At 49.3% G+C, this 22785-nt stretch overlaps 1 protein-coding gene across 3 annotated transcripts in view; it reads right to left on the bottom strand.

Annotated features, from left to right (window-relative positions):
- PTPRJ (protein tyrosine phosphatase receptor type J) overlaps positions 1-22785 on the bottom strand; it is a 182427-nt gene that overhangs the window by 150202 nt on the left and 9440 nt on the right. Inside the window, exon 1 of one of the 3 annotated variants that reach the window (XM_086341689.1) lies at positions 30-688. The exons of the other annotated variants lie outside the window; for them this stretch is intronic. The gene's annotated coding sequence lies outside the window, so the exon portion shown is untranslated. Of the gene's footprint in view, positions 1-29; positions 689-22785 lie in introns of those variants that run through there. 3 annotated transcript variants of the gene reach the window in all.

Below are 22785 nucleotides of genomic sequence, written 5' to 3'. Positions count from 1 at the left end.
GCTTCTGAGGCTCAGGAAAAGTGACTTACCCATAGGCATGCACAGCTGTGTGTGCCAGACTCATGCCCAATGTGATCCAAACCCCAAGTCCTAAGCTCTTCCCCACTCCCACGCTGCCGACAGAGGGAGGGTTCAGGGAGCTCTCCCAGGGGCCGCGTGGTGTTTTACGTCGCGGTGCAGGCTCAGGTGTCCCCCAGTGGGTGCAGTCCTTTAGCCTCTCCAGGCCTGTTTTCTCATCAATACCACCTGCTCCTCCTGACGCTCTCCAGAGTTGCCATGAGGATAATGAATGAGAGGTAGCTGCAGAAAGCATCCGGTGCTCATCTGTCTGTCCAAGGCGGGGAGAGGGTCTGTCCCCCTGGGAACTCTCCGAACCACAAGCAGGAAGGGAAGGCTGAGGAGCTCTCATCAAGAAAGGATCCACAGCCCAGAGTCTTGCTCAAGCCACATGTGTGACATGCAAGTCAATTCAAGCCACTCAAGACCTCCAATTCAGCCAGCCTGGTTTCTGCTGAAACCCACAGAACGGTGGTTGCAAAAGCAAATAGAACTGTGTCTTGGTGGATCCTCATCCGGAAAGACACAGGGTGTGGAGGACAGAGGTGGAGCCTGCCTCCCCTGGCCAGCTAGCTGGAGGATCTGACACAACGCACCTGACCAGCATTTTTTAAATTTAGTTATACCCACCCACCAGGTATTTACAGCAAACAATACAAACAACACCAAAGAATAAAATAAACAGTCAAGGGAATCAGGCCAAGAGAAAAATAAGCATAAGGAAAATAATAAAGCCAGAGGCAAGACCAACACGTAGACAAGTATACCGTATGGTCAGTTTCTTTCTGCACAAGTGTCAAGTCAGGTCACACACCTAGCCCTCAGGTGCTTAGTAACCAAAGCCAAAAGGAAACACGATCAGTCATGAGATCCTCAGTGCCCAGAGAGAAAAACAAACCAGTTGTTCAGGAGACGCACGTCTTCCCCTGTCAGATTCAGAGACTCTTGGGAAAGTTTCTCCATCAGACCTTCAAAAACGAACACCAGAGGATAGCAACAGATCCTCGCCACAGACCCCAAAATCTCTGCCCGGTGTTCCTCACTTCACCAGCTCCTCTTGCAACTCAGCCCAAGCAGGGCGGTCACTTTACCCTTGGGAGCTTCGGTTACAGCCTAAACTGTAAAGTGGTCCATCTACCCAACCAGGCTGTTGTGAGGGTTACCCGGGATAACGTGTGATAACTCACAGGCTGACACACAGCAGGTCCTCCACAGAGATCACGTCATCACTTCCACAAGGAGATAAGTTCCTCCAGCACAGGGCTCTAGGTCTGGACTTGCCCTTGACTTATCACAAGCATCTATGATGGCCACTGGCACATAGTAATTACCCAGTAAACGTTTGCTGAATTGACTGATTCATTTCCTGCAGCAGGTTCCTGAAAACATTAGCCTCCTGAGGTATTTCTAATAACAGATAAACAGATATGAGGTAAAACAAAAAACTGGGGGAAATAAGCATTTTATATCCCCCCCTTCTCTCAGAGTCAGAAGCACACAGAAGGTTCTTGGAAGTCTTGCAAGAAAGACATCTGCTTGATTCTGTTTAGCCCAGAGTTCTCCAAATTTTCTTAACCAAAAACCTCTTTTCCCCCCACAGAATGGAAATAGACTCACAAGTGTTCTCATGACCCCAGGGGATTCAAACTTTTCCTAAGAAGGAAAAGCAGGCCACCCCAGAGATAAGAGATGGTCCCATAACCGCCAGGGAACAAAGAGCATCCCTGGTCTCCAAGCCAACCCCCTCCACCACCACCACCTATTGACTTTGGAACACATGGCATTTTTAAGAATTGAATGGATCCTTCAGACCTAAGCAGCTCCCTCTTGTCTGGACACATGGACACTCTGGCTACCCCCTGAACATTCCAGAACCCGCTTATTCAGCAAGACCAACTCCCAGCCTCCTGGCTCAGGGTCACCAGCCTGCAGAGAAACACCCATGTCAAAGCAAAGATCTGAGTCTGGGGCCAGGGAAGGGTCCTCACCATCCCCCAACCCCCCAGGGCGGGCAGCACGTTCATGGAAGAGGGTGCAGGGAGAGGAGGCCAGGGCGGGCGTCCGTCCAGGAGTCCCGGGGGACAGCCTGCAGGGCGCGTCACGTGTTTCCCTTTAGCTCACTAAGCCGAGAGGCCACCTGGCACCAGGTTTCCCTGGCTGCTGCTCCCGCCGCCACGCCCACAGGTGCCACCCTGCCCTGAGCTCCCAGAGAGCCGGGCGGGCCGGAGGCCAGGTCATTTGAATGACCCTTCCCTCAAGTAAACCAGGGCTCTCCTGGGCACCCACAGGGCTTGCCAGGCAGGAAATGACTAATGAGCATTTACTGAGCACTTCCGGGCAGCAGAGGGCTGCTCCCAGACTTGGATCCATCCCGGGTGGGTGCTGGTGTCCATCCACTCATTTGAGAAGCAGCTGTTAAGGGCCTACCTAGCACTGAGGACCAAGTACCGACCCAGGCTTCTAACTGAGCCCTGGCCTTGACCTTCTGAGCCCTCTGAGCCACTGGCAGGCTGTGGCCTGTGGTCCTCGCCTAGCGTGGACCCACATAGCCACAGAGTCACGGTCCTCCTACTTCTAGCTGCCCAGTCCATGGGTCTGAAAGAAATCAAAGTGGCCAGGTGCACATGAACCCAAAGGTTTAACATCTCTCTCTTGTCATCTACCTTCTGCCCACTGGGGCCTGACAGCTCAAATACAACCCTGAATCATTCTCAGAAGCCTGGTGAGCAGGTCCAGGGCTAAGCGCCAGGGACAGAAAGGTGGGTGAGATCCATGAGCTCTCTTCTTCCAAGGCCCGGCCGACATGTCTCTCTCCCCTATGCCCTGCACGTCCCTCATCTGCCCGTGTGGTTCCTGCTGCCTAGAAGGTCCTCTCTGATGGCTAATCGGCTGTTACAACAGGCAGAGCAGCAGCTCCTTCTTTCCTGCGTTGGATCACGAGGTCCTTGACTTCAGTCCTTGACTACGGGGACGTCCCCCGCCTTTTCACTCCCCGGGGACTCAGCACAGGGCTTGGTATGGGCCAGCCTCGAGGGACCGTGCTGAATAAAGAGGAGGGGCCATCAACACAGTGGCTGAAGACCTTCCCACCAAGCCATTGAGATGCCAACCTTGAAAACACCACCTTGGGGCTGTGGTTCCTTCAATCAGCACCACTTAGAGGGAGGATGTGGATCCAAACAAGCTAATTTACAGGGTTGTTAGCAGAATTCCAAACAAAGAAAAAAAAGAGGAAACTGGGGCCAGCAGAGCCCTCACCCCAGCTCCACGCTCCCTGTCGCATGCCCCCAAACTGCAGCAGATCTGGACTCGCATGACCCCCAAGGAGCCACCTAAACACATGTGAGGGAAACTGCTCTCGGGGGCTTCCCCTGAGCCGCCCTAAACCTTCTAACTGCACTTTTCAGCGCTCTTCCCTTAAGCAGATACATTTTTTAAATCTGAAAATTAGTTGATTACTACCTTTCCATGAAGAAGAAAGGCTTTCCTGACAGTGCAGATGGTAAAGAATCTGCCTGCAATGCTGGAGACATAAGAGACCCAGGTTTGATCCCTGGGACAGGAAGATCGCCTGGAGAAGAGAATGGCTACCCACTCCAGTATTCTTGCCTGGAGAATTCCATGGTCAGAGGAGCCTGGCGGGCTACAGTTCATGGGGTCGCAAACAGTCAGACTTGACTGAGACTAAACTTCCACTTTTCAAGGAGAGGAAAGCATAGTGCAGGCTTTGCAGTCTCTCAGATCCAAGTTCAAATCCCAGCTTTGGCACTCTCTCCCCATGGGACCTTGGAGAGTGACTAGACCTCTCTGAGTCTCAGTTTCCACCTGATTGTTGTGAGAGTGAAATGAAATAAAGTGAGAGAAGGTGCCTGGCAAAGTGTCTGGCCCTGCTCTGGGCTTTAAATAGAAGCTCATCACTTCCCCTTCCCTGGTAATTCCTCAGAGTTGGGCTCCAAGGCAATAAGCACAGTGGTAACAGAGCCCCACTCTGGAGTCCACTCCCAGGGTTCGGATCCCGACTCCACCGCTCCTGACCTCAGAAGAGGTACCTGACCTGTCTGTGCCACATCTGAAAAAGGAGGGGAACAATACCCCGACCCTGGAGGGCTCTCGAAAGAACAGGACTTGACACATACAGAGCACTCAATATGCGTATTTAGCTACTCTTACTAACCCCCAAATCAGACATCCTGCTTGCTCCTCACAAGCTACCCAAAGTTTTACTTACATTATCTCCTTGTGTGTGTGTGTGTGTGTGTGTGTGTGTGTGCTTAGTCGTCTCAGTCGTGTCCAACTCTTGCAACCCCATGGACAGTAGCCCACCAGGCTCCTCTGTCCATGGGATTCTCCAGGAAAGAATACTGGAGTGGGTTGCCATACTCTCCTCCAGGGGATCTTCCAGACCCAGGGACCGAATCAATGTCTTAAATATCCTGTGTTGGCAGGCGAATTCTTTACCACTAGCGTCACCCGGGAAGCACCTGGCCCATCGACCATCCCAATGCCTCCTGGAGGCAGGCGGGATGGGTGTCAGTGAGTTACCAGGAGAACCCTGCCCAGATAGTAACGAAGAGGCTGTTGTCTGGCCTCCGTGGTGCTTTGTTTGGTTAGTTTGAGTCAATATTTTTTAAAAGCAGGAGTTTTAACATTTAAAGCTATTTCCAGCTTTTCTGGAAAAAAAGAAAGAAAAAAAAAAGAATCAGAGTAACTGACAACTCTGGGTCCCCTAAGGGTTAGAATTCCAGTTCCAACACTGACCAGTGCCTTAACCCGTCCGTGGCTCAAATTCCTCAATTCTCAAATGAGGATTAAAAATCGGAGCTATCTCAGCAGGTTTAGTGAGGATTAAGTGGGGTGGTGTTTATAAAGCACAAAATACAGGGCCTGAATGGAGGGTGGTGGAGGGCACACAACACAGTGAGTGCCCACAGAGCTGAACTGTACACTTAAAAACGGCTGAAACGTACAAAATAAATACAAACTTTTAAATAAGTTTTTAAATGGTTAAAATGCTAAATTTTATGTTACGTATATTTTACTGCAATTTTAAAAAACAACAAGGGAATTCTGTAGCAGTCCAGTGGTTACGATGTGACACTTTCACTGGCCACTGGCAGAACTTGGGTTTGATCCCTGGTCAGGGAACTAGCAACCCATAAGCTGTCTGGCCAAAAGAAACCAAAAAACTGCCTGACGCATTTTAATGTGTCCTCTTAAAAAGGGGAGGGCTCCCCTTCAAACAGGGCAGATTCTCTGAGTCCCCACTTCTCCCTGCTGCCTCACGGACAGCAACCACACACGTGCGACTGGACACGTTCGGAATTACACCACTGCCATAAGAACTAGATGAGATAACTGTGCGTAGATGGCACTCGGGACGTGCTGGCAAGCACTGCTTTCATTCCTGAAGTCACTCCACTCAAGACATGATCTAGTAACTGGGGGGTGTGGGGGTGTTAAGTCATTTCAGTTGTATGAAATGTGTGACTCTTTGTGACCCTATGGACCGTAGCCTGCCCACAGGGCTCCTCTGTCCATGGGATTCTCCAGGCAAGAATACTGGAGTAGGTTGCCTTGCCCTTCTCCAGGGGATCTTCACGACCCAGATATCAAACCCGCGTCTCTAGTATCTCCTGCATCCGCAGGAGGGTTCTTTACCACTAAGAAGCCCAGGGAAGTGGTAAAGTGAGACAGAGAACCCAGGCTGCCTCCTGCCTCCAGGTCCAGCTGGGTCTCACCTTGTGCAGGATGTCAGCAGCCTCCATACATATGTGACCACCCCACAGGCTTGGTCTTGATGGGTCTCTCTTATAAGCAAGCACACACAGCCCCAAGGTACAAAAGCCAGCAAGACTGATCGAGCCTGACCCATTGAATGTCTTACAAAGGGCAGTGATGCCCAGTGACAATGAACAGTAAAGGCAGGCTGTGCCTCGGGGCTTTCCTGCTGGCTCCATGGTAAACAGCCCATCTACCAATGCAGGATCCATGGGTTCCATCCCTGATCTGGGAAGATCCCACATGCCACGGGGCAACTAAGCTCAGGCACCACAACTATTGAGCCAGTGCTCTAGAGCCCGGGAGCCACAACAACCGAAGCCCGCACTCCTCAGAGCTCTGCTCCACGACAAAGTGGAGCCACCCCAGTGAGAAGCTGGCAGCCCGCAACTAGAGAGAAGCCCCTGCTGGCCCCAACTAGAGAAAAGTCCATGCAACAGTGAAAACCCAGTACAGCCAAAAATAAATAAATAAATAAAATTTTAAAAAAAAAAAAAAAAAGGCAGGCTGTGCCTATGTCAATCCCTTGCTGTGCCCAGCTGGTCTGGTCCCTGAACAGGCAGGAGTGATGACCACCACTGCCCTCTGCCCTGCCTGGCTCCTAGGATGACGCTCCAACCTCGATCACCAAGCCCCACTTTGCACTTAGAGGCCTAATTCAAGTCCCATCTCTTCAAGTCAGTTGACAAACATTGGACTAAGCACCTCCTGGGCCCCAGGCCCTGTGCACACGGTGCCCCGGGTGGAAGCCAGTCTACTCAGGAAGACAGAAACACAAGAGTTACTTCAGCACGTGTACGGCCCTGGTGGCCAGAAAGGGCACAGCGCGTGGAGGAAACAACAAGCAAAGTGACGGTGTGAGCCCCCAGCATGCAGGTCCAGGATCCAGAAGGCCCTGGGAGCTCTGATGGGCCTGAAGCAGCAGATAATTGGGTCTGGTCCAATCACTCGACAACAGCATGAAGACTTCAGGTCCAAGACCAGAGGCGGAGGCAAGCCCTATCTCTGAAGGCCCGAATAGCTCACTGAATTCCTCCCACAACCCAGAGGCAAGGAACATCTCCCAAATTACAGATGAGAAGCCTGAGTTTGGAAGGTCTGATGACTCGCCCAAGGGGCCTAGGCCTGCCTAACTTGCTTTTTTGGTTGTTGTATTTTTCTTTTTAAAAAAAAAAAAAACACACTATGGTGTACTGCTGTATCCTTGCAAAACACGTTTTTGAGTTTGAAGTCGGGTTGAATGTTTCTGCTTTACCTTATTTTGTAGCTCATACCTTCAAGTATCTTACGTGATGAACATCTTCCCAGCTCGCAGAGCATTCTTTCAAAGCATCTGTGATGACCTCAGGGCAGCGCACAGTTTCAGCAGCTCCCCCAATGCTTCACATTTCGGTTGTTTCCAACCCATGGCTTCTGGGTTTTTAACCAACCAGCCCACACAAGGTTCACTTCACTGTGCTCTCACGGGGGAAACAGCACCCCAGATACCACCCATTATGTGACTTATCTCCAGCAAGGATGAGTAAGACAATGACTTTCAAAACGACATCAGCAAGTTTTATTCTAAAAGAAACACCACTCTTTTTCTTTCCCAACTCAGCGCCCCCAGTTTTGGTTGCTGGGCTGGGTTCTCTATTACAGTGGTCCCCAACCTTTTTGGTTTCGTGGAAGACATATTTTCCATGCACTGGGAGGAGTGATAGTTTTGGAATGATTCAAGCACATGACACATATTGGGCACTTCATTGCTGTTACTATGACGTCAGCTCCACCTCAGACCATCAGGTCTTTGACTCTGGAGGTTGGGGAACCCCTGCTCTATTAGATATAAATGCAATAGCTGGGGGTACAGGTGAGGACCATCTGGCAGCCAACACCTTTACGATCTAAGCACGCTCAATCTCTCCCCAGATGGCAAAAAGTGCAGACTCCAGTGGACACCTCCAACTCTTCCGCAGAAAACATGGACTTCTCCCCAGCAGATCGCCAAGCATGTGACAGAATTCACCTCCAGAAAACCAGTTCTGCATCTGCTAGAGAAACGGGTCAAAGATAGGTATGCTCCCTGAAGGCCCCACGGCGTGCTCACTGTCGGGAGCTTTACTGTTTGGAAGAAAGACAGTGTCTTGAGGGAGCCAGGAAGCCAGGCTTACATTGTGAACAGCTGTGTGACCGAGGGCACATGGCTTCCCTTCTTGGGGCCTCACTTTCAGTATCTGCAAAGGGCAAGGTTTGGATGAGGTGATCCTTAAGGTCCCTTCCTGCTCGGAAGGAGACCCTTGGGCCTGACCAATTATATAAATGAACAGTGACTGGACTCCATGATCTGAGCTCATAAGTGCAGCCCCAAGCCAACAGCTGCTGCCTGGAGGCAAAGGGGCAGAAACTACGCAGAGGAAGGACAGTACACCGAAGTCCCCTGTGTCCTCATGCGTCACTTTAGTCGTGTCCGACTCATTGTAACTCTATGGACCGTAGGCTGCCAGGCTCCTCTGTCCATGGGATTCTCGAGGCAAGGATACTGGCATGGGTTTCCATGCCCTCCTCCAGGGGATCTTCCCAACCCAGGGACTGAACACACATCTCTTATGTCCTCAAAGGTCAGGACAAAACAGAACACATCAGATCATTCTCTGATAGAGGTTAAGGGCAGGATTCTTAGTCTAAGGAAAAATCATCTGACTTGCATCACATAAAAGCCTAGCTTCTCATTTTAAGACAAATGTGCTTGTCACACTTGGGGGGAAAAAAAGTGACTGATTGATAACAATCCAGCAAAATACTGGAGTCAGAACAAGAGCAAGTCAGTGCAATGCCAACTCCAAAGGGGAGGTTTCTATCTTTATTTTCTAACTGGCAATGACAAGCTTTACACAAAACGCCGGCAAGCTGCAAGTCACTGATAAAGGGGACAGCCGGCTCTGCCACTGGAACAGAAACAGGCCCAGATAGGAGAGGCCACCCGAGTGGCCTCAAGGACCCGGGCAAGCCTCAGTGGCTTGAAGGTGATGTGCAGGCAGAATGAGGAAGGGACGTGCTGGAGGCGGCCACTGATGCTGAGGGCAGGTCAGTGCCAGACTCTTCCTGGAAACGAAAGCTCCAATTCAAACACTAGGAAAAATCAACAGTTCCAGGGTGACAACCAGCTCATTAACCTCTGGGTAGGAGCTCTTCCAGGGTTCAGGACTCCCCCAGATGGTCAGGGATGTTCCTCCTCCCAGACCAGCTGGCGACCTCCTCCCGAGCCTGCCTGCACCTGCCGCATGTCCCTTCCCGCCGCCTCCCTCCCAGACATGTTCCAGCAGGTTCTGGTCCCCCCCCTTCTTCCTTTCTCCTCCTCGCCTCCCTTCTGCCCTTCTCTCCCCACCCTCCACCTGCTTCTTGCTCATTTCAGCCTTCAGGGAGGCAGGAGGCTGGGAGAAGAGCCCCAGGTTCCGGACGAGGAAGTTCAAGTTCAGAGGAGACAAGATCTGCCCAAGGTCACAGAGATGGTGCCAAGAATCCAACTGGCTCTCAATGACTCCAGCTCAGGGTTCTCTCCACTGTCGCAGCTGCACGGCAGGTCCTGCCCCTGATGCCTGTACAAGGCCTCCCCTCCCAACACACCTGGTTCACACCGGTGCACACACACACCCCACTCTATCCCACTCCCTGCCACTCTGCAGCGCCACTCAGCCTCCCGGGGAGGCCACCGCCACAACCTGATCTCCAGGAGTAGGTGGCCTGCCGGCCGGCTGAGCTAAACCTACCATTTTCTAGCTGGGCTACTTAACTTCACCTCATTGAACCTGAGTATCCTCATCTGTCAAAATGGAGTAAGATCAGACTCTGCTTCGGAGGGTCTTAGAAAAGAAGAACGTTAAGCTTGCCCTGGACTGGCTTAAGGGTGGAGACAACACGGGCCTCCTCACAGACCATCTTGCTCAAAGGCTCTGAATCCACTCCCCAGTTCATAATCCTCCCACAATGAAAACCTCTGTCTGCGGGAAAACCTACACCCAAATGTTCACAGAAGCATTATTCACAACAGCTGAAAAGAGGGATTAAGGCAAATGCCCATCAATTCATGAAAGCAGACATAACACCTGGGGTGGGGGGGGGGTCCCTATGGTGGAGCATTACTTGGCCATGAAAAGGAATGAGGTGCTGCTATTCTCCAGAATACCTTGAAGGAATTCCCTGGCAGTCCAGTGTTTGGGCCTTTGGGCTTCTAATGCAGGGGGCACAGGTTCAGGCCCTGGCTGGGGAACTAAGACCCTGCAAGCTGTGCAGTGCAGTCCAAAAAACAAAGAAGGATGGACCTTGAAAACATCATGCTCGGTGAAATAAGCCAGAGAGATACAAGAGGACAAATACTGTACACTTCTTCTTACACGAAACACACAGAGCAGGCAAATTCTTAGAAACAGAAAGCAAATTGGTGGTTGCCAGGCGCTGGGAGGAAGAAGCATCAGGAGTGATTGCTAATGGGCATGGGCTTATTTTGTAGGGGTGGGGCAGGGTAATACAAATATTTTGGAACTAGGTAACAGAGACGATTGCCTCTGAATACACTAAAAACAACCAAGTTGGAGACTTTTAAAGGACGCTCTTGTGGTACATGAATTACATCTCAATACAGCTGTTAATTTTTAAATGACTATGAAAAAAAAACAACAAAACAACAGTTAGGACTTCCCTGTAGCTCAAAGGGTAAAGAATCTGCCTGCAATGCAGGAGACCAGGGTTCGATCCCTGGGTTGGGAAGATACCCTGGACAAGGGAATGGCAACCCACTCCTGTACTCTTGCCTGGAGAATCCCATGGACAGAGGAGCCTGGTGGGCTACAGTCCGTGGGGTCACAAAGAGTCGGACACGACTAAGCGACTAACACACACACACACACAACAGTTAGTATTTAAAATCTGTAAGAAAATCCTTGTGTAAGGCCTCAGGCTCTACAAGTCTGAGTCTAAAGGACTCAGATACCAGATACCTTCCAGCCTGGGCCCAGCCCACCTTGCCACAAACACACCGAACTTGCCGACTGCGACTTCCTCACTGGACCCAGGAGGAGTCCTCCCCACTACCGGGCTGGGTGCCCAACCTTCAACCCCGATCAGGGACCAGGGTAACTTGTTCGGCCTCCCTTCTGTCTCAGCTCCTGGCCGTTATTCTGAGGGCCGTCCCATCCGTGACCTGACGCTGACCTAGCGGCCCACCTTATCTCTCCTGCTAAACCAGAACCTCCCAAAGGAAAGCCATCTGGGGCGGCCTGCTTCCCTCTGCTCTGTCCCCACCCCTCGGGCCTCTGTTCTGTCAACACCAAAAGGAGATCCCCAAGTCTTCCTGTGGGCTGAATCCTTGATAACAGGGCTCTTCATCCTGACCTCAGCACTGCTGCTGCTGTTGCTGCTGCTAAGTCGCTTCAGTTATGTCTGACTCTGTGCGACCCCATAGACGGCAGCCCACCAGGCTCCCCCGTCCCTGGGATTCTCCAGGCAACAACACTGGAGTGGGTTGCCATCTCCTTCTCCAGTGCATGAAAGTGAAAAGTGAAAGTAAAGTTGCTCAGTCGTGTCCGACTCTTAGCGACCCCACGGACTGCAGCTTACCAGGCTCCTCTGTCCATGGGATTTGCCAGGCAAGAGTACTGGATCCTGTTGCCATTGCCTTCTCCGGACCTCAGCACTAGCAGACTGATTTACAGGTAGGGAGGGGCAGGGCGGGGGGGGGAAGAGGGGAGGAGGCAGGGGGCGCAGCGAGGATTTGAACGCAACTTTCTCTGCCTGCCATGCTAGCACGTGCTGCCATTTTCAAGCTGTAACCAGGAAGGCCTAGATATCTAGGAAGCACTCAATAACATTTCATTTCCCCTATGTTCCCCCCGACAATCACATAATTCAAGTTTAAGGTCGAGATATTGCAGAGCAGGCATCTCTAAGGGCAGCTCTAAAACTGAAATGAATACAGCTGATCATCTCTCCAATCAGAAAATACCCAACTAGGCCTGGCTGGCTTCTGGCTGTGCTTAGAAGTTTCTAGGTACCTAACCACTCCAAAATCACTGCAGATGGTGACTGCAGCCATGAAATTAAAAGATGCTTACTCCTTGGAAGGCAAGTTATGACCAACCTAGATAGCATATTAAAAAGCAGAGATATTACTATGTCAACAAACGTCCGTCTAGTCAAGGCTATGGTTTTTCCAGTGGTCACGTATGGATGTGAGAGTTGGACTGTGAAGAAAGCTGAGAGCTGAAGAATTGATGCTTTTGAACTGTGGTGTTGGAGAAGACTCTTGAGAGTCCCTTGGACTGCAAGGAGATCCAACCAGGCCATCCTAAAGGAGACCAGTCGTGGGTGTTCATTGGAAGGACTGATGCTGAGGCTGAAACTCCAGTACTTTGACCACCTCATGTGAAGAGTTAACTCATTGGAAAAGACCCTGATTTTGGGAGGGATTGGGGGCAGGAGGAGAAGGGGATGACAGAGGATGAGATGGCTGGATGGCATCACCGACTCAAGGGACATGAGTTTGGGTGAACTCCGGCAGCTGGTGATGGACAGGGAGGCCTGTTGTGCTGCGATTCATGGGGTCGCAAAGAGTCAGACACGATTGAGCGACTGAACTGAACTGAACCAGACAAGTGTAGACTTTGGTACAAAGCACAGACAGTGACCTGACATTTTCCCTGAGCATTAGACAAAAAAAAAATTAACAAATTTTTTTAAAAGATTACACAAAACAGCTTCTATATGAGTCACACATGGTCAAAAGCGGCATGAGGCAGCCAGCCACCACACAGCCCAGTTGGCATGTCTGCAAATGCAAATATTAAATTTAAAATCTGTCTTTAAAAAATGATAACACCCAGTGCCAGTGTGGGCGTAATGAAGCAGGCAGTCTCATGCGTTCTAATGGCAATATAAATAATACACCCCTTTTGGAAAGTCATTTGGCAGGTGGTGTCAAAGATTATAAAGATGCTTGGAAATTAATCCAGAAGAAATCATTTCTGTTTCTCAGAAAAAGCGACAGGTGTGAAGACGGTCATCCCTACATTACTTGTAATGGGGAAATTGGCTGCTGCCTAAAATTCTAAATAGGAAAGAGCTTAAGTGAATTACAGCACATCCACTCCATGCAGTATCCTGCAGCTATTAAAAATTATGGTTATATCATCCATGTATCACCAAGGAAAAATGTTTGGCTCTTCATTTGGCCTTTTGACATTAGAGGTCTGAAACTGTTCCTGTCTGTGATCACCATTATTTTATCTATTTTCTTCGAAACTTTCAACTTTTTATTTTGTATTGGCGTGTAGCCGGTTGACAACACTGTGATAGCTTCGGGTGAAGAGCGAAGGGACGCAGTCATACACACACATGCACCCATTCTTCCCCAAGCCCCCTCCCTTCCAGGCTGGCACATAATGTTGAGCAGAGTTCCATGTGCTATACAGTAGCTTCTTGTTGATTATCCACTTTGAATATATTAATAGCAGTCATCATAATTATTTTAAACAAGAAGCCACATGGACTAAATCATAGCTGTAACTGCTTTAAAATATAGTAGTTCCGTGATAAGGAGAGATACATGGCTTTTTTTCCCCCTTTCTCCAGCTTCTTTTAATGTTGTTATGCCACTCTAATATAATTAGGAAAAAATAATTAAAAAAAAAAAAAAAGACCAAACTCACTTGAGGCTTCTCAGTCTCACATCAACCCTGAGGCCTGCTCACCCCAAAGTGTAGCAGCCACTGGAAACGCAGGCATGGCTGTTCACACTTCCATTTATCAGAACAGGGCAAATCCTTCCAGGAAATGCCTCAGCAAGGTGATGCCCAACCCAGGCCCAGCACATGTCCAGTTAAAACCATCACAACCTCAAAAAGTGCCCAAGTAATCAGGCATAAAAGGCTGATGAGTTGGAGTGATAGGATTGAGACTTTTCTAATTTTTTTTTTTTACTGGCCCTCGTCACAATGCCAGGCACAAAGTAGGCACCTGATAAAATATTTGAGGCAAAGAGTTTTTTTGTTTTGTTTTTTTCATAGGAAATGCACTCATTCGCCCACACTCCCTGAGTGCCCGGGCTCAACATCCTGCACAAGCCTTGGGGACTCATCACCACCACCCATCTGGGCCACCCGGATATGGTTTCATAGATTCAAAACACCCTGACTCTAGAAGCAAACTGCCGAAGTTTGAACTCTCACGTCTGGCTGGATTCACGGTGTGACCTCAGGCTGGTTGCCTAACCTCTCTGGGTCTCGGTTTTCCTTTCCTATAAAATGAAGGCAAGAAGAGAGCCTCCTCCTGAGGTGGTCATGAGGATTCGCTCAGTCCAAACACATTAAGCCCTTCGCACAGTGCCTGGCACACAGAAAGCATTCAATCAATGCCAACTAAGCATTAACACTGAGCTTCCCAGGTGGCCCTAGTGGGAAAGGACCGGCCTGCAAATGTAGGAGATGGGAGAGATGCGGGTTCGATCCCTGGGTCGGGAAGATCCCCTGGAGAAGGACATAGCAACCCACTCCAGTATTCTTGCCTGGAGAATCCCATGGACAGAGGAGCCTGGTGGGCTACAGTCCATAGGGTCGCACGGAGTCAAACACGACTGAAGTGACTTAGCACACATGCACAGCATTAATATTGATTGTCATTCCATTTTGCAGACAAGAAAGACTGGGTCTCAGACAGGTGCCATAATCTCCCAAGATCACACAGCTAGTAAGACGCAGTGCTGGGATTCAAACTGAAGTCCAAAGGACTTAAAAATCTGGGCTTTTTTTTTTTTTTTTAACTAGAGCATGCACTCTCACAAACACACACATTTGGGCTGTCATGGCTAAAGGTAAAAATATGAGATCACTGGAAATTACATGAGACTGAGAGGCAGTTAACTGGGATCCTAGTTGGTTGTAACTTGGGGATAATTGATACCAGGTCTATGTCAAGGTTGTTCTTTTAATTCATCCATTTACCAAGCATCTTTTTGAGGCAGGTTCTGTCCAAGTCATGAGAGATGGAGCAGAGAACCAGACAGGGTCCCTACCTCCTGAAGTTCTTATTCCAGGGAATAGGGAAACAGAAATGGCAACCCACTCCAAAGTTCTTGCCTGGGTAATTCCATGGGCAGAGGAGCCTGGTGGGCTACAGCCCGTGGGGTGGCAAAGAGTCAGACACAACTCAGCGGCTAAACCACAAGAGAGACAGAAACAGCAAACCAGTAAGATAGTTTCTGGTAAGCAGGGAGGAAATGAAGCAGGACAAAGTGCTGGAGGGGTCTGGGCAAGTCAGAGTTAAAGCCTGAGAAGGAACCAGAAGGATCTGGGGAAGAACGCTGTAGCCTGTCCTCCCAAACCACCAAGGGAGAAAGCAGGGTAGGCACCAGTGTCTGCTGTAAGAGAACCAGCATGAATGGAATCAGCAAAAAGGGGCAGGTGAACAGGGTGAGTCAGAGAGGAAGGATGGGTCTGGTCATCCAGACCCAAGGTTTCGGGTCTTGCAGACACACCATATGGGTTTATACCGAGAGCAATATGAAGCCACGTGGGTTTAAACAGTGGGGTTACGCACCTCTATGGGACAAAAAGAGCCTCTGCAGGACATTAAAAGAGCCTAGCATATGGCTGGCCCTTTGTGAAGAAAGAAACCCTAGTTTCCTTCCCCTGCCTCACTAAACCTAGACAACCATACGCTTTCCAGGCCTCTGATTCCAAAACAAAAAGGTTTGGTCTCAGTGGTTCTCATCCCTGGCCACACTTTAATACCTCGTGAGGTACCTGGAAAAATAATAACAAAACAACAAAGCTGGGGAAGGTGTGTGGCCACCCGCCTAGAAGTTCAAATCCCAGGTCGGAGCAGGGGGCCTCCAATCAGCATTTTCTGATGCAGCCATGGTGGGGAAGAGACCACCAGAAGTGGCTTCTAAGGCCTTCTCCCCCTCTGTGGTAGAAGTGCACCCAGGAAAGGTGCTTCCCACGTAGCGCTCGTGGTAAAGAACCCACCCACCAATGCAGGAGACATAAGAGATGCAGGTTCGATCCCTGGGTCAGGAAGATCCTCTGGAGGAGGGCATGGCAACCCACTCCAGTATTCTTGCTGGAGAATCCCATGGACAGAGAGCCTGGAAGGGTACAGTCCACAGGGTGGCAAAGAGTCGGACACGACTGAAGCAACTTAGCACGCACGCAGGAGAGGTGCCCAAAGACAGACCCAGCCACCTTTTGAGACAGCAAGTTCCTTCTCGCTAAAGACAGTCCAGCAAAAAATCACTTTCTCAGAGATGAAACCCAAGAATTAGGTACCCTTAAAAGATCCCTTTCAAAAGAGATTTTTGTGGTTTTACGAATTGCTGGGTGACCCTCTAGTGAGTACTTAGGCCTCAGCATCTCAGCTGAAATCAACGAGAGCAAATAAATGGCCTGTGTGCTACCTCTTGCCTTGTTGTGGCCATGACAGATATCACTAGTTGATCCCAGCACTCTCTCCAGCGGAGCGAGGTATCCCAAGTGGTCTAAGAACCCTGCCATGCAGGGCTGGCACAACCGCTATCAACCACTTGAAAATGAACTCAAACTGGAACCCATCTGTCCTAGCCTAATGTCCCTAAGGTCCTTTCTCACTCTTCGAGATGATGATCCTTTTTATCTTCTGATAAGCCATGCTCAACCACCAAATAGCATGGCAATGAGCTCAGTTGGTTTGATGGAGATCGCATAGTCCATCCCTGAGAGCAGATTCTGCTTTCCTTTGCTCTCTTCTCTCAACCTCAGGCTCTCTGTCCTCCCTACATGACATCCCCCTGTCCCCTCTAGACAGGTGCACCCCCCAAACATTCACTGAACAGGGCCTGAGACTGACTATATGCTTAGATCAGGCAAGCCATTCCCATTCCTGGAAAAGCTCATCCAAGTTGGTGCCCTGTGTTATCACTGATAGTTGAGATGATAATAGCGACAGCAGCTGGCATTTATGGAGCACCTTCTGGAGCCAGGCACCAGGCTGGGGGCTCCCCATGCATTTTCTCATGGCATCTCAATCAGAATCCTTTGAGGTGTTTATTAGCCCCATTTGGCAATGCGGGAAAATTCAGGTTTTGAAAGCTATTTAAATTGCTGTTGATCACAAAGCAACAGAAAGATTACTAAACAGCCCCATCCCTGGCTCTGGGCAAGTCCCCTCACCTCTTTGTGCCTCAGCTCTGAAATGGCCAGAATGAAAAGGATGAAGAGGGAGCCCAGCACTGCGTGTGGCAATCCAGTGGCCCCTCGGGAGAACTTGCTGGAATCTGGGTACAAGACTAGAGCCACTAGAAAGAGTACATCTTGACCAGGTGTAACCGACACTGAGGGAGGAGCCTTTTGTTGGCTTCACAAAGTGACGTGTCCTCAAACAGCTGCGTCAATATCAGACTTTCAGAAACCTAACCTTTCAGGTTACGTTGAATGCAGGTTCAATCCCTGGGTCAGGAAGATCCCCTGAAGAAGGGAATGGCAACCCACTCCAGTATTCATGCATGAAAAATCTCAGGGACAGGGAGCCACAGTCTGTGGGATCACAAAGAGCTGGACACCACTGAGCACCCATGCACGAACCCTTTTCAACCCTCCTCGCCCTGGGCTGGCACTGCCACCATCTCAGCGGGTTTTCCAGGGTTCTTCCTCCAGCCTTGTTCCTGCCGGTCTCCCTGTCACTGGCTCTGAAGGCATTATCTCTAGGCTTATGCCTACCTCTGGGGCTGCTAAACATTCAAAAAGCTGAAAAATCTTCTAGGGAGGTGGTGGGAGGGGGAACTTGGCAGTGCCTCTGTGTAATGTGATCTCCCTTTGACCAGGTCTATCTCTTGTGCGGAACTTGGCACATCTGGCTTCACTCCTAATAAACACTAAGCCTTTCCTTCAACTTCACATGCCCTGCAGTAAAGCTTCGAACCACACTTATCATATTAACATGGGCTTCCTGTCCCACCGGGCAGGGTGAGAAGAGTGTCAGTTATTCCCATTTTGCAGAGGAAGAAAGTGAGCCTGAGCACACAGGGAGGAGCCTGGCATAGGACTTGACTCCTGGGTGCCGAGACACCCAGGACAGCACCTGACCTGCATGGCACCCCTGAAAGGTACTCACTGCACAAGCAGAGGTTGAATGGGAGTCATCTTCTGAGACCCAGCGGTGCGGCGATTCATCACATCTGTAAATGCACTTGTTAGCTGAGATCTACTGTCTCACAAGAAGAAGTCAGTGGGGGACTTCCCTGGCAGTCCAGGGGTTAAGACTTCGCCTTCCAATGCACAGGGTGCAGTTCTATCCCTGGTCGGGGAGGGAAGATCCCACATGCCTCTTGGCCAAAACACCAAAACATAAAACAGAAGCAATATTGTAACAAATTCAATAAAGACTTTTAAAAGGGTCCAGTCAAAAAAAGAAGAGATGAAGTCAGTGACATCACCACCTGGGAATGGAAGGACAGCTGGGCCCGCCTACTAAGTCAGTGTTACCCCCCAGGGGACATTTGGCAATGGCTGGAGACTTTTTTTTAATTGTCACAAATTGCGGGAGGGAATGGGCAGAGGTCAGGGATGCATGCTGCTAAACACCCTACAGTCCATACACTAGTCCCCCAAATAAGCGATTACCTGAGGTTGAGAAGCCCTGGTCTAAAGGAATAGTAGTTGTCCCCACTCACCCCCAGTGACCCTGGGAGACAGCCTCGAAGCCTAAAGGCCAGATTCCAGGGGACAGCAAAGGCTCAATACCACATGTGCCTCTTCCAAAGGAAATCAAATGGCTGCTCACAGACTTTATGGTCAGACAGAGGCCGAGCATCTGAGTCTTACCCCCATCCAGCACATGGTCCCTTTTCTTTTTTGTAACATTTACTGATATTTGGTTGCATGTGTGTGGGTGCTCAGTCATGTCCAACTCTTTGTGACCCCATGGACTGTAGCCCTCTGTCCATGGGATTTTTCAGGCAGGAATACTGGACTGGGTTGCCATTTCCTTCTCCAGGGGATCTTCCCAACTCAGGGATCAAACATGTGTCTCCTGCATCTCCTGCATTGGCAGGCGGATTCTTTACCACTGAGCGCCCTGGGAATCTCTACTGATATTTAACATACGGTGACTAATTCTTTGCAATACCTACCTTATCTTACCTGCTTCTTCTAACAGCCCTAGAGCTGAGTCATACAACCACCACTATTTTATAGATGAGCAAAGTGAGGCACAGGGAGGTTAAACAACATGACAAAACATGTTTTCTCACGGAATCCCCATGCAGTCTTCTTCCTCAAGAGCCTGGCTCTCAACAACTGCACACACTGTCTCTCAGTTCCAGAAACAAGCCCAGAGTTTGGTGAGACTGTCCCCAAAGTGACTTCAAGCCATCTGACATCTACTCTCACAGGGATGGACTCCCAGAAGCCAGATACAAGGAAGCTAAACTGGAGGTTATGATTGACTGGAGAGGTGCACCGGTCAGAGCTACGAAACAATTTCAGCATCAGGTCTGAACTCTAAGGAGAATGCAGAATCAGAGGTGGTATCAGGTAGAGCGGTTTGCAGGAGGAGAGGACCTTGAGGAATGGATTTGGACAGGAAGTCTGAAGACAGGTGCTGGATGATGAAGCCAAGCCATAGGTCGCCGGGATGGATACAGCAACCCTAGAGAGACAGGCTGGGCTGCAGGGTGCTAGATCTAAAAGGTGAGATTAGTGCTAGCTAAATGTTTCCTGCCTGAAGCAAGGATGTAACGGGCTGGCATGGCCTCACCAGCAGGGAGAAAAGGCACACGGGACCATTACTTTCCTCCAGGAAGGGCTGACTCTCTCTAACTGCTTGTATGTGACCTCTTTCTCTCCACCCCTCTGTCTGATGATCTCCTGCTCCAGCTTAATTAACATTATTCTCTTTTAGAGATCACTGTGATTCACAGTGAATATATGCCCACATCTTCAGACATGCCAACGTGTCATCTGAAATAAGAGCTCCCATCTGTACCCCTACAATTTCTTTCCATGCAGTAGGGTCTGGTGACCACTCCTAGACAATACTACTCCCGGGCACCAAGGCAGAAACTGTCTCAACACCTACACAGCAGGTCTTCTCCTTGGATGCATGGCAACTATAGCCCAAAGTCAGGAAGCACCGTGATACTACGGGTGAGTTGGGAGCACACATTTAAGCCACAATCTGGATGGGGTTTAATCTCACACACCTTCCCTCATTTAACCCTAATAACATGTGGCCTGGTAATTATGACCCATTTTCCAGGTGCTGTAGCAAGTTTCCAAGACAAGGCTGCAGAAGACGAACATGGATTTGGATGCATGTTCTGCTAATGCCAAAGCCCATGCCCTTTGCCATGCTGCTCTTCTCCTGGGACACCCCAAAGGCATGTCATCCATGCCTAATTTCAAGCTCTATGAAATCCAAATTCGTTCACAAAAGGAAGGTCAAGGCCCCAAAGCCATGCCATTATGTCATCAATTGATCTGAGCCAAGGCCCCAAAGTTTCAGGTAGCCTTTACCACTTAGAGGGGCTTCCCTGGTGGCTCAGAGGTTAAAGTATCTACCTCCAATGCGGAAGACCCAGGTTCGATCCCTGAGTCAGGAAGATCCCCTGGAGAAGGAAATGGTAACCCACTCCAGTATTCTTGCCTGGAGAATCCCATGGACGGAGAAGCCTGGTAGGCTACAGTCCATGGGGTGGCAAAGAGGCGGACATGACTGAGCGACTTCACTTTCACTTTCACTTTACCACTTAGAGCTTCAGGATCTAAAATCCATGGCCAAGACACTCTTACCTTCTGCGGTTCTGGGAAGCATTTCATTCCTGCCAAGTCATGGGGCTTGAGCAGCAAATGTCAATGGGCCTTTCCTCCTACCCCAGGAAGGTGGCTCTCCCACCTGCGAAAGTGGCCCTCAAGCCCAGCTGTCCTTCCAGGAGACTCAATCGCACCCTGGCGCTTGGAGGCAATGCTCCTCAGATTTCCCTACGTCCTCAAGGAAACCCACAACTAGCTGGTTGAGGTCCTGGCACAGGCTGTGGCCATGGTCCAGAGTATAACTCCCTGGCCTCAGTTTCCTTCCCTGTACCTACATCACAGGATTGTATTAGTTAACACATACAGAGTGCTGACAAGTCATAATGGCTATTCAACCTATGGTAGCTATTATTATTATCACCACGTATCCCCAAATCAATAGATGTGTTCAGATTTAACCACAAAGTTATCCAAATAGTCTTTATCATGGCAAAACGTGTTAGAATCAAACTAGACAAATAATCAGGAGAAGGCAATGGCACCCCACTCCAATACTCTTGCCTGGAAAGTCCCACGGATGGAGGAGCCTGGTGGGCTGCAGTCTGTGGGATCGAGAAGAGTCGGACACGACTGAGCGTCTTCAGTTTCACTTTTCACTTTCATGCATTGGGGAAGGAAATGGCAGCCCACTCCAGTGTTCTTGCCTGGAGAATCCCAGGGACCGGGGAGCCTGGTGGACTGCCGTCTATGGGGTCGCACAGAGTCGGACACAACTGAAGCGACTTAGCAGCAGCAGACAACTAATCACAAGATGAATGAGATAAACTAAGGTAGGGCCATACAATGCAATGAGATGCAACAGTTAAAAGTTAGAAAAGGCAAGAGTATTTACTCTCAAGGGGGAAATGTTTGCAACATACTATCAGTACTTTACAAAACGCCCCTGAGAATAGCAGAGGAAAGTAAACTCATACCCCAGAGGGACAGAGATGCTTTTTGCTGTCTTCTGTATTTGCTGAAAATTTTCTTAATGCAACCATGTTTGTTTAAAAAAAAAAAATTTTTTTTTTTTTTTTTCAAAAGACTTTCTACTGAGTAACAGTGAGCTTCCAGGAAGAAGCCTCATGTTTATGCTGTGGGCTACTGGGATATACCCTACAAATGCATCTACCCCAATTTTTAAAAAATTGAAAAATATAAATTATAAAGCATGTATAGCAGGTAACCCTATTTTAGTAGAAACAGGTAGAACGAGCATAAAAAAAAAAAAAAAAAAAAGACAAAGATCACTCATCAGAAAACAGTACCAGGAGTTAATTTCAAGGGAGCGGAGATTACAGATAATAATCTTGCTTTCTTTTTTTATTTATCTGTATTTTCAAATTTTTTATATTTAAAAAAAAACCCTGAACTGACTCATAGGAGAATAAAGTCAAACTCTAGGTCAGGGTCCTCCAGGCAACTGCGGACCAGGATGAGGGGATTGAGGGCAGCATGGCCTGAAGGTTAAAAAAAAAAGGCCAGGCTGTGAGTCTGAGTCCCACTACTCAACAGACGAGTGACCACCCCTCAGAGTCGCAGCTCCCCGGAGAAGGTCCTAAGTTTTTATTCAAAGTACACAACACACTAGACAGAGAGTGTCAGCTCCCAACCAAACCCATTCACCAAAGAACACAGGGCATGGCCAATAACTTGTCTCACTGGGGTGGTCCCCCCGAAGTTTCCAGAAGGGCAGCTACTTAAGGTCAGGCCTCCTCAGCTGCCAGACAACCCACTCCCCTCCTAAGGGCCTTCCTGTACCAGCCACTGCACAATGGTCTTCAGTCATCTATGGGCACTGATTATGCATATCTGGGGACATTATACTAGTTCTCCACTGTCTTTAGAGACAGAAACCACCTCCACTCCCTGACCAACACCTTCCACCTCTCCTTTCCCTGTAACAGTGGCTTCCGGTGTTCTTGGCAACGACTGAAGCCGTGATGAACCAATTTATATGCAATTCAGTACAGACACAGACACACAAATATATATATATGCTTTCATAAAGCAGTTCTTGTCCATCCCACTGCAGAAGACGCCAATATTTTCTATTCTATCATTTTTTAATGCTGATCATAACTCACTAAACTGATTTTATGACCCATGGTTTCAAACATACCACTTTACAACATGCAAGTCTATGATTTGGTTT

This window comes from Bos grunniens, chromosome 15 (assembly GCF_055505025.1).
Source record: "Bos grunniens cultivar Pamir isolate PY7600 chromosome 15, Bosgru_T2T1.0, whole genome shotgun sequence".
Classification (NCBI taxonomy): Eukaryota; Metazoa; Chordata; class Mammalia; order Artiodactyla; family Bovidae; genus Bos; species Bos grunniens.
This window is presented reverse-complemented; position numbering and strand designations above follow the sequence as displayed.